This window comes from Lolium perenne, chromosome 2 (genome assembly GCF_019359855.2).
Source record: "Lolium perenne isolate Kyuss_39 chromosome 2, Kyuss_2.0, whole genome shotgun sequence".
Lineage (NCBI taxonomy): Eukaryota > Viridiplantae > Streptophyta > Magnoliopsida > Poales > Poaceae > Lolium > Lolium perenne.
In genome coordinates this window covers 158,876,758-158,887,130 of record NC_067245.2, presented here as the reverse complement: position 1 = coordinate 158,887,130, position 10,373 = coordinate 158,876,758, and the positions used below count along the sequence as shown (strand labels likewise).

At 43.8% G+C, this 10,373-nt stretch overlaps 1 long non-coding RNA gene across 1 annotated transcript; it reads right to left on the bottom strand.

Annotated features, from left to right (window-relative positions):
* Nucleotides 1-9,567: 9,567 nt before the first annotated feature.
* LOC127323456 (uncharacterized) lies at nucleotides 9,568-10,151 on the bottom strand. The gene is made up of 2 exons (XR_011750991.1): nucleotides 10,009-10,151; nucleotides 9,568-9,862 (listed from the first exon to the last, which is right to left on the bottom strand). It is a non-coding gene; the product is annotated as an uncharacterized lncRNA (long non-coding RNA).
* Between the last annotated feature and the right edge of the window lie 222 nt (nucleotides 10,152-10,373).

Sequence of the window (10,373 nt, the reverse complement as noted above, 5' to 3'; positions counted from 1 at the left end):
AAAGAAAGCACAAATAGAACTATGCTTCACAACCGGGGAGAATACATCATTATAATCAACACCTGGAATTTGACTGAAACCTTTTGCTACTAACCTTGCCTTAAACCGTGGAGGCTCATTAGGAGACAAACCTTTCTTTCTTTTAAATATCCACTTGCAGCGGACAACCTTCTTTTGTTTAGGCAAGTGCACAACATCCCATGCGCCATTCTTCTCAAGCGATTGCATCTCTTCTTGCATCGCACCTACCCACTTCTCTTTATCAACCGAAGCAATGGCTTCAGTATATGTAGCTGGTTCAATATCATACTCCACCTGTTCAGCACAACTCAAATCATAATCAACAATATCACATTCTTGAATTAATCGGGTAGGTGGTGCAATATTTCTCTTAGGGCGGTCAGCAGCAATAGACCGTCCTTGTCGCTGAACAATAGTTGGTGAAGGTGGAACATCATTATCATCATTGTTGGTTTCAGGAACCACATTTTCATTCTCCTTTGCGTGCTCCACCTGCACGCCAATTCTGTGCTGCTCATCATCAGAAACATCAGGAGAATCAATAGCATCAGAAATATCAGTAGACGGACTATCATTAAACATAACCGCCTCATTAAAAATGACATTCCTGCTCAACACAATTTTCTTAGTTTCAGGATTCCATAATCTATATGCCTTAACTCCTGAACCATAACCAAGGAAGATGCACTTAACAGCCCTTGGCTCCAACTTTCCATTATCAACATGAGCGTAAGCAGTGCAACCAAAAACTCTCAAATCTGAATAATCAGCAGGCGAACCAGACCATACCTCAATTGGAGTTTTCTTATCAAGTGGAACAGAAGGTGACCTGTTGATGAGATAACATGCGGTGGAGGTTGCTTCAGCCCAAAAAACTTCTATGCATCTTTGCATTAGATAACATGCAGCGAGCCCTCGAAATAATGGTCCTGTTCATGCGTTCAGCCACGCCATTCTGTTGAGGGGTGTACGGAATGGTATGATGTCTTACCATCCCATCATTGCTGCAAAACTCGTCAAATTCATTTGAAAAAAATTCCATACCATTGTCAGTACGGAGTATCTTAACCTTCTTTTCAGTTTTGGTTTCTACCATAACTTTCCACTTCTTAAAAGCATTAAAAACATCAGATTTATGTTTCAGGAAATATGGCCACACTTTCCTTGAGTAATCATCAATAATAGTAAGCATGTAATTAGCACCACCATTAGAAGTTCTACGGGACGGACCCCAAACATCAGCGTGTACATAATCTAAAATGCATTTGGTGGTATGAACGGAAGTATTAAATTTTACTCTTTTATGCTTACCAAAGATGCAGTGCTCACATAACTCAAGCTTACATAAATCGTAGCCATCAATTAGCTCTCTCTTTGCCAATTCTGCCATGCCAAGTTCACTCATATGTCCAAGACGCTTATGCCAAAGGTTAGTCTTACTAGATTCATCAGAACTAACAACAACAGCAATACCAGGCAAAGTGCTACCTCTAAGGACATATAATTTCGCAGAATTCATATCACCAATCATAATAATGAGAGAACCTGATGATACCTTCAAAAGTTTGTTCCCACCTTTGTACTTGTACCCGTCACAATCAAGGGTACTCAAAGAGATCAAATTCCTCGCCATGGAGGGTATGTGTTTCACTCCTGTTAACGTGTGTGTCATCCCATCATGGGTCTTGATCTGAACAAAACCAATGCCAACAATGCTGCATTGGTTGTCATTCCCCACACGCACAAAATCTCCACTCTGCACAGACTCATAAGAACTGAACCAATCTTTGTTACAGCAAATATTAAACGAACATGCAGTATCAAGAATCCATTCATCATCACGTGAAACACATGCAGCCAAGACAGCTAAGCAATCTCCATCAGAACTATCATACCATCATTACCAGCAACAACAGCAGCCTCACCCTTACCGGTGACAACGGCAGCTTTACCATTACCATCATTATTTTTCGGTTGGTAAGTTTTGTTCCTTTTCTCCTTGTTCTGCAGCTTCCAACAATCATCAATATTGTGGTTAGATTTCTTACAATACCTGCAGAACTTGTCACGTCCTTTGGACTTTGAGCGACCTCTGTCGCCCTTGCTCTTATCTCTGTTGTTGTGGTAGTAGTTATCTCGCTGCTCAGGCCTGCCACGGACCTCTAATGCCTCCGCCTTGGAGGACGAACTTTCAGCCTGCACCATAGATTTCATTTTCTCCTTTTGTTGGAGAGCATCATAAACTTCCGCGAGAGTTAGTTTGTCGCGGCTCAATAATATGGTGACACGAAAATTACTGAAAGAATTAGGCAGCGAGCATAAAATAAGAAGACCTAAATCCTCATCCTCATACTTAACTTCTATAGACTGCAAATCAGAAACAATCTCTTTCCAGGAAGATAGGTGATTCATTACCGAACCTCCCTCTTGCAACTTATGCGAGAACAGCTTCATCTTCACGTGCAATCTGCCCGTGAGATCCTTGGACAAACAAATCTCCTCTAGTTTGACCCATAACTCGGCGGTGGTTTTCTCCTGCAGCACTTCCTGCAGAATATTATTGGACAGATGGAGTTGAATCAACTATAAAGCCTTACGGTCTTTCCGCTTCTCCGCATCGGTCCAGGTATCCATCGCTTTCTCGCCGAAAGCATCGATCGCTTCATCCAGATCTGAAGATTAGGCGAGAATCGCCCTCATCTTCACTTGCCACAAAGCAAATCTCGTGGTGTAGTCCAGCTGCGGTAGATCGAACTTCAGTGACGACATCTCGTAAACCCTAGATCCAAAGAACACGGGCTTTGATACCACTTGTTATATAACCAAGATGCACAATAAACGAAGGATGAAAAGTAAAACACTGCAGGGGACACGAGATTTTAACGTGGAAAACCCTTGCAACACACAAGGGAAAAACCACGGGCGCCAGCCAGCAAAACTTCGCTATTTCGGTGGTGTTTACAAACGCCGTGGGTGTACAATGATGCGACAAAACCCTAGCGGTGGCTTACAGGGAAAAAATATAGACGGTGGCAACGATCCGTACCACGGGGGGCTTCGCCCCCCGCGGGGGGCTTCGGCCCAAGCCTACCAGCGACGGGCCTCGCTCCGCTCGTCAGAAATTAGCCTCTTCTTCAAATTTGGATCACAATATAACATAACTAGCATTGTTTGCTTGTGACTCCATGTCACAACACATTTTTATCAACTCACCACTTAATTTGAATCCTTGTTGTTGCATGATAGCAAGAATCAACAACAATGCGTCAATAGTTATGTGTGTTTGTTTGTGACTTTGCACCACAACACATTTAATCGACGCATCACTTTGAACCCCGTTTTTTGCATGATAAAAGGAATGAGATTTTCACTGTACGGTATGCGGAGGCTACTCCAATCAACAAAGATGCATTTGGTTGAAACTCTGGAACTTGCTAGTGAAGGTGAGATAATTTAGGTGGCGAGTGATCAAGAAATTCATTCTAACAATAAAGATATTGAAGGACCATCACGTTAAGGCGTGGCAGAACAGATCCCTCATTGTGAGTCTTGTGGCGCTTGTGAGGAATCTTTATTGCATTCACTATTCGAGTGCCCATGGACTAAACCATTATGGCAGGAGATGAAAACAATGCCAGATATCAAGTTACCGATCTTCCATCGTAATTTATGGTCAATGGACATGATTGATAATACAACTATTAGTGAAAGGGAAATCACCCTAATCCTATGCAGACGTTGAGTAATCTTGCAGGAACGAAATGCCAACAAGCACATAGAAACCAGACGGACAGTGACAGAATTAGTTCGCTGGGCTATGGAGATAACCATGGATCTTCCCCCGTCTGGAAAGAAGGAGCCCGTAAAACTAAATCAAGAACCAGCCATAATGTGTGAGTGCCAACATAAAACCACATCAATATTTTCTCCAAGAAGTTGATTAATCATCGATTGAGCTACGACATTCTAGTCCATATGTATGTACTTGTGGTGACTTTGTTAATCCAGAAATTCGACAAATACAATCTTGAATATACCATGCATGCATGTGCTGAGTGGGTGATGTACATTTACATTATATACTTGGCATTCTCAACGTAACACCAAATTCCTTTGGTGCCAATCCATCATGCCTAAAATTTCACAAGTATAATCTCGAATAGATGCCATATGTACATACATGAATGCGTCTATGTTGCACTTTGTGTTCTCAACGTGGTACCAAATTCCTTTAGCGTTACTAGTTCATTAGTTGTTGTTTTGTTATTCAATGGTTTTTCTCCAACTTCGTTCCAAAACATCGAGATGAGAAGTTCAAGGCCATTTCTTGTTCGTGTTTCTTTTGTTGCCGATCTGATGTGTGGTTAATTAACTAGAGACCATTTATACAAAAGAAGTTTTTTTCGTATGATTACGATGTACTTCATCGATCGCGTGCACCCTGGTCGGATGTGTTCCCTAATGCATTGTATGTCCATGGACATGTAATGGACTGTCTTATTTCCCAATGAATGCAGTGAACATTAACTAACATTGTTTATTTGTGACTTAACGCCATGACACATTTTATCGGCACATCAGTTTGAATTCTTGTTGTTGCATGATATATAGAATCAATGAAAATGCACGTTTGAGACGAATCAATATCTTTCTTTACTATTAAAATTAGAGTTGGTTGTTTAACACTTAACGCGTTTGATGGTCGTCATTGGGAGCATCTGGTCCGTCCGATTTTTTCCATTGTCTATCCTACCGTCCGCGAAAAGAAAATCAGGATGGCTCTTTCCTTTTTACACAAGGTGTCTTCAAATGAATATTGGCATGTGATCTCCTTGTTTCCGCTAACCGAATCATTACTTCCAAATAAAGGGAGCAAGCGATCTGTTTGGATTACAGCCAAAAGGTACCATACCAAAAAATCGGCTCGACCACGAGATTTGGTAGCTGTTTGGAATGACACAAATATTTTGGCTGGCCAAAGTGCGTCCGAGCCCACCTGTGCAACTTGTGCCCACGCGAGGGCGAGCTCACGGCACGGAATTCCTCCGCCAAAATATTGGCAGCCCCGCCTACCCGTTCTTCATGGTGGGTTCCCTGTATTTAGTGCTTTCTTTTTCTTACTATACTCTAGGCCAACAACGATACAATGTTCTATTTCTTTTCTTTTATAAATCTAGCATCGTGCTAACTACTCCAGTAGGAAACCTGTGTTCTTTTTTTTTATCTTAGGTGTGCTACATAGTGCAGCTTATGATTCTCCTTGCTAAAGATTGTTTTCTTCTTGCATGCATTCTTTTAAAAAATACTTCATTACCATTTATACTGATTGAATTGGAATAAATTAGAGCATAGCCAATTTGAGTTGTCAATGCATGCCAAATCAGTTTGGTTGCAAACCAAAGCGTAGCAACTATATATACCAAAATTTTGGAAGAACAACGGCTATAAACAAAACAACGAGACCTTACCGAAATTTTGGTCATGCCAAAAAAATGGCAGGGCTTATTGGGGCTCAAACTAAACACACCTGAGATCCCGTCCTTCCTCCCCGCTCGTCTCTTTTCGTTTTACACAAGGAGCATGTCTTCAAATAAAAATTGGCATGTGATTCCCTTATTTCCGCTAACCAAATTATTATTGTCAAATAAAGGGTGCGGGATCCCATCCTTCCTCCCCGCTCGTCTCTTTTATCACGCCAAACAAAAATCCCCACAAAATACGATGTTGTTATATATACAAAAGGATTTTTCTTGATCGGCACAAACAATATGTGAAATGCAACGCTTTTGTGATGGTGGCGAGCAGCGGCGGTAGCGTCATCCTTGACAACCATGTGTTCGAGTCGCCAACGATCGGGGTGGTGATTTGGAGATAGGCGCGGTGTACCGGAGCGCCACCAAGTACTGGTGCAACCAGATAGGATGCATGAGAGTACACATATCAATACACCATTGGCGACCCCATCATGTCACAAGGACCGGTACTTGCGCATGTCACAAGGCTGTAATGCACTCAATTTTTGTTGAGGCATGGAGGTGGGGTGCCGCAAGAACGCGAAGCAAAATATCCAGTTCTACGTGGCTCGCGCGCATCGGTACATGTCCAAACTAAAGATGTAGTTCAACAGGGCGGCGAAGAAGAGATCCGCGGATGTGGGGAGGTTACACCACGTCGCAGTTCTTGTTTAGATCATTGGTGTTGTCGTGTTCACCACATCAAAGTCGTTGACAGGTATGATCGTTCATATTGTTGTATTGGATATGAGTGGACTAAATTTGATGGGATTAAAGACTGCTCGAGGCCGGCTCATTTCCCCCCTCTCCCCTCTCGAACAGCTACAGGGTTTGAGAGTCCGCCGCTTAGGGCCGGGCCGCTCCAGGGCCTCCTCCGCCGGAATAGCCGGCCGGAGCTGGTCAGGGATAGGCGCCGGAGTAGCTAGGAGTAGTTGTAGGTTTAGATCTAGTAGTCTTCTTCGTTTTACCCCTGTGGAGAATGGCGCTATGCCCTTGGGGGCTTGGCCACGGCGGAGCCCGAGCTGCTCCCGGTGGCTGTTGGTGGTGTGGCTGCTTTCTGCGGCGCTCTGGTGGACGGAGCCAAAGGCGGAGGGCGGCGGCGCTTCCTCACCCCCTTCAATAAAGCTCGTTGGCTTCTCCCACGATCTGGACGAATCTGACCAAGATCCTCCCTTTCTTTGCCACCATGGAGGTGGGAAGGAGGTTGGGGGTCAAGGTGATGCCGTTCTTGGCAGATCGCTGGAGAGGCGGCCTGGAGCAGATGATCTACCTCGAGCGCAACACATGGCGACCAAGCTCGTCGCCATGATCCTCGGTCAGCATGGTGGCCCGTCCTCAACCTCCAGATCGGAGGCCCTCCGATTCTTCTGCTGGAGCTCGACGCTTCCAGAGGACCAAGTGGTACGTCCCCGGTCTTCTGGTGGTTGCCAGTGGCGGAATCCTCACGTCGGCGTGGAGTATTCGAGCATGCAGCTCCTGGAGCTCGGCGGTGACGCCTGCAGCTCGCCGACGTCTGGTGGCAGAGGCACTGTCCTCGATTGCTTTTTCTCATGTTTTTTCAGGGTGCTTTCTGTAAAGTGCGGGGTCCTTATTTCAAATAGTAGGTTTGTTAGGGCAAGAGACGACATAGGACTTCGTTGCAAAATTGTGTATCAATGAAATGCTCCTCTGGGGCGCTGACCCCCAAAAAAAAAAAATTTTTGATGGGATTTTTCTCTGGCTGGGCAGTGGAGATCGTGTGGCAGCAATGATGCCCTTCTGTGCCATCCCTTTCTTGTACCACGCCTTGAACTTAAACGTGTATAGACTCTGGTTGTAGTTGACTATATCAAAGTTCCTCACAAATTAGTAACAATGAATTTTGCTGAAGTAACATAATTAATGCATGGGTACTATATAATTTATTTCAGAACTTATATGTGTCATCATCTTCAGAAATTTAATTAGGCACATGGGAGCATATGCTCCTGCTACCGGAAAAAAAATTGAAATATCAAAAAATTCGAACACAAAATTTCTCGCTTACGTATCAACATTTTACGTGCGCACATCAAGTTTTGCGAAAAACCGATATTTTTTGTGACTTGTGTGAAAAAGACAAACAAAACGTCTCGTGCACAACCTTTTTCTACGGTGAAATTTGTCTTTTTTGCAGATGACACTCAAAATATCGGTTTTATGTGGAACCATTTTATGAATGTGTAGAATTTTGAGATGTACCCACTAAATTTTGTGTGCAAATTTTTCAACATTTAAAAAATGTATTTAAAACAAAGTTTTAAAACCGGGAGCATATGCTCCCGGGTGCCAAAACATCACTCCCCATTTTTGATCTCATCATGAAAAAGTCAAGTTTTAAACCTTTGCATTTTCATCACAATACTTGAGAGTCGGCAGCAAAAAAAAACATGATATTTCATCACCTAGCTTAGCATGTGCACCTTGACAAGGTTTCTCTCTGTTAGCCCTGTATGGTAGCATATATATCTTATAGCAGCAACGACTTTAATCTTTGGCGTGCCCTGAAAATTTATTATTTATTCTGGTCGCTCAACATGTACACTTATACCGTCAGAATTCTTTTTATTCATGGATTTCCATGAAATTCGGTTCATACATGGATTTTCCCGTCTCTTGCATTTTTACCGAACAAATTATCTGTTATAAAAGAATGTGGAAAGTTATAGGTGAACAAGAGCACCCTATATATATTCACAAGTAAAAGTCCTATATTTCATTGATATATTTAAACATAAGTGACACAAATTGAGGCCGCAATCAGAAAAACCTAAACAAGCATGAGTATGCGATTTTCATGTGCATTATTTTAAATGTGTGGAGAGGAAAGAAATTTCAAAAGTCTAACGTGATATTCATCGGGAGCAAGGATATGTGAGATGATGATGACAACTTTATTAGACCGTAGCAACACACGAGCATTCAACTAATGTAGACTTTGATTTCGGATCCGTTGAGTAGGACGACTATACCAGGTATGTGCACCACGCAGACCAAACAACACGTGCTATCAAATCGAGTGACGGCTATGGGCGCCGATGCAGAAGATGGCAACGGTAACAGGAAGGCCAATAAGAGCAATTCTAGTAGATATTGTAAATTGGTTAAACCCGTAAATTTGCAAATAAGTTTTAAGAGTTTGTATGTTTTTTGCTAGATCGGACATCTTAAAATAGTCAAATCCGTAAACTTTTTTGCAGGCCAACCTGCATACGAGCTCGTGATTTCTATATTTGGAGTTTCGAAAACGTTTTTGCAGGCCAACCTGGATACGGTCAACACGTTGTAGATTGAAAAAATCACCTTGCGCCGACACATTCCGTCGGGCGCCGATAGACTCGCTGGAGTCCGGCAAATTTATTCCGGCGAAACTCCCAAGTAATCCGGCCAGAGATCGGCAAAATTAGACGAGGTGGGATGGAATTGGCCGCAGATGGAGGAGCATGGCATGGCGGAGCTCGCGAATTGGCTGCCGATGGAGGAGCATGGCATGGCGGAGCTCGCGAATTGGCTGCCGGTGGAGGAGCATGGCATGGCGGAGCTCGCGAATTGGGGCAGGGTCATGGCGGAGCTCGTGTTAGGGCAGGGGCCAGGCGGCGCGCGGAGGGCGCAGGGCGCGGGCGCCGGTGGCCGGAGGGCGCAACGGAGGCAAGCAGACAGCACGGCTGTAGGAGGAAGAAGACGTTTAGATTTTTTTTTAGATGTGGGCCTTTTATTGAAAGACACCCGAATATACTATTTTACGGTTCTCTTTTGCGGGCTCTAGTATGTATGTGGAGGATTTTTTCAGCCTCCAAATCACCTTTTTTTCAGCCTGCAAACGCATATTCGGGGTTTACGATTTGAGGTTTGTGCTAGAGTTGCTCTAAGAGCTACAAGCAGCAGAAAAAGAAAGAAGACGGCGTTCGAAAGAAGAAAGCCTCGCCGTCGTGCATGGCGTCGCGGCTGCGGGCCAACACTAAACATTTGTCTTGGTCATATCCTCTCTACATAAGAAACTTAAATTGAAAGTCCGTGCAAGGGCAGCAAGGCACATCTATTCAACCAATATTATTAAGATCCAAGCTTAAGCAAAACTGAAAAACTAAAAAATAGAGAGCACAGTATCGGATGGCCCGATCAACATTTGCAGTGGCAGTAGTGCAGCTTGCCAATCTTTTTGCAAAAGCCGTCTTTGCCGTCCCTGCTACAGGACGACTGCATGCACCAGGCGTTGCAGTCATTGTCGCTCTGCTCTTCGTCGTCGCAGGTCTTCTCTGACTCATTGCCCCACTTGTGGTAGTCCTTGCAGCACTCTGGCGTCTCCGACACTGCAACAAAATTAAACAACAGCGCTACTAAATCGGGTGTACTCCAACGCAAAGATGTGAAGATGAATCGAGAAAACCCCAGGTGGGATGGGACAACAAAAACATTCAGACGAGCAACTTGAACAAAAATAGTTGTGAAAACTTACTCGCGGAGGCGACGAGCGAAGCTGTGACAACAAGAGCCACTAAGGCAGCGGTAAGACTACGGGCCATGATCTTTTCGCTCTAGATGTCTTCTCCGCTCAGAGGTTAGATCGATCTCAACGTGCGTTTGTCTGTCTAGACTCTAGAATTGTGATTGTACGTCTTGCATTGGCATTGCCATACTATTTATAATCTCGAGATCCGTAGATTGCTACCGTTTCGAAAATTTCGGTGATTAAGGAAATGGGTTTATTACTTTCGTTGTGATGAGATCAACCGGTAGTAACACATGATTTGCTAGCTGCGATTTCATTGCCGTTGATTGATAATTCGTTATTTGCCATACCCGGATCCTCTATTAACGGCT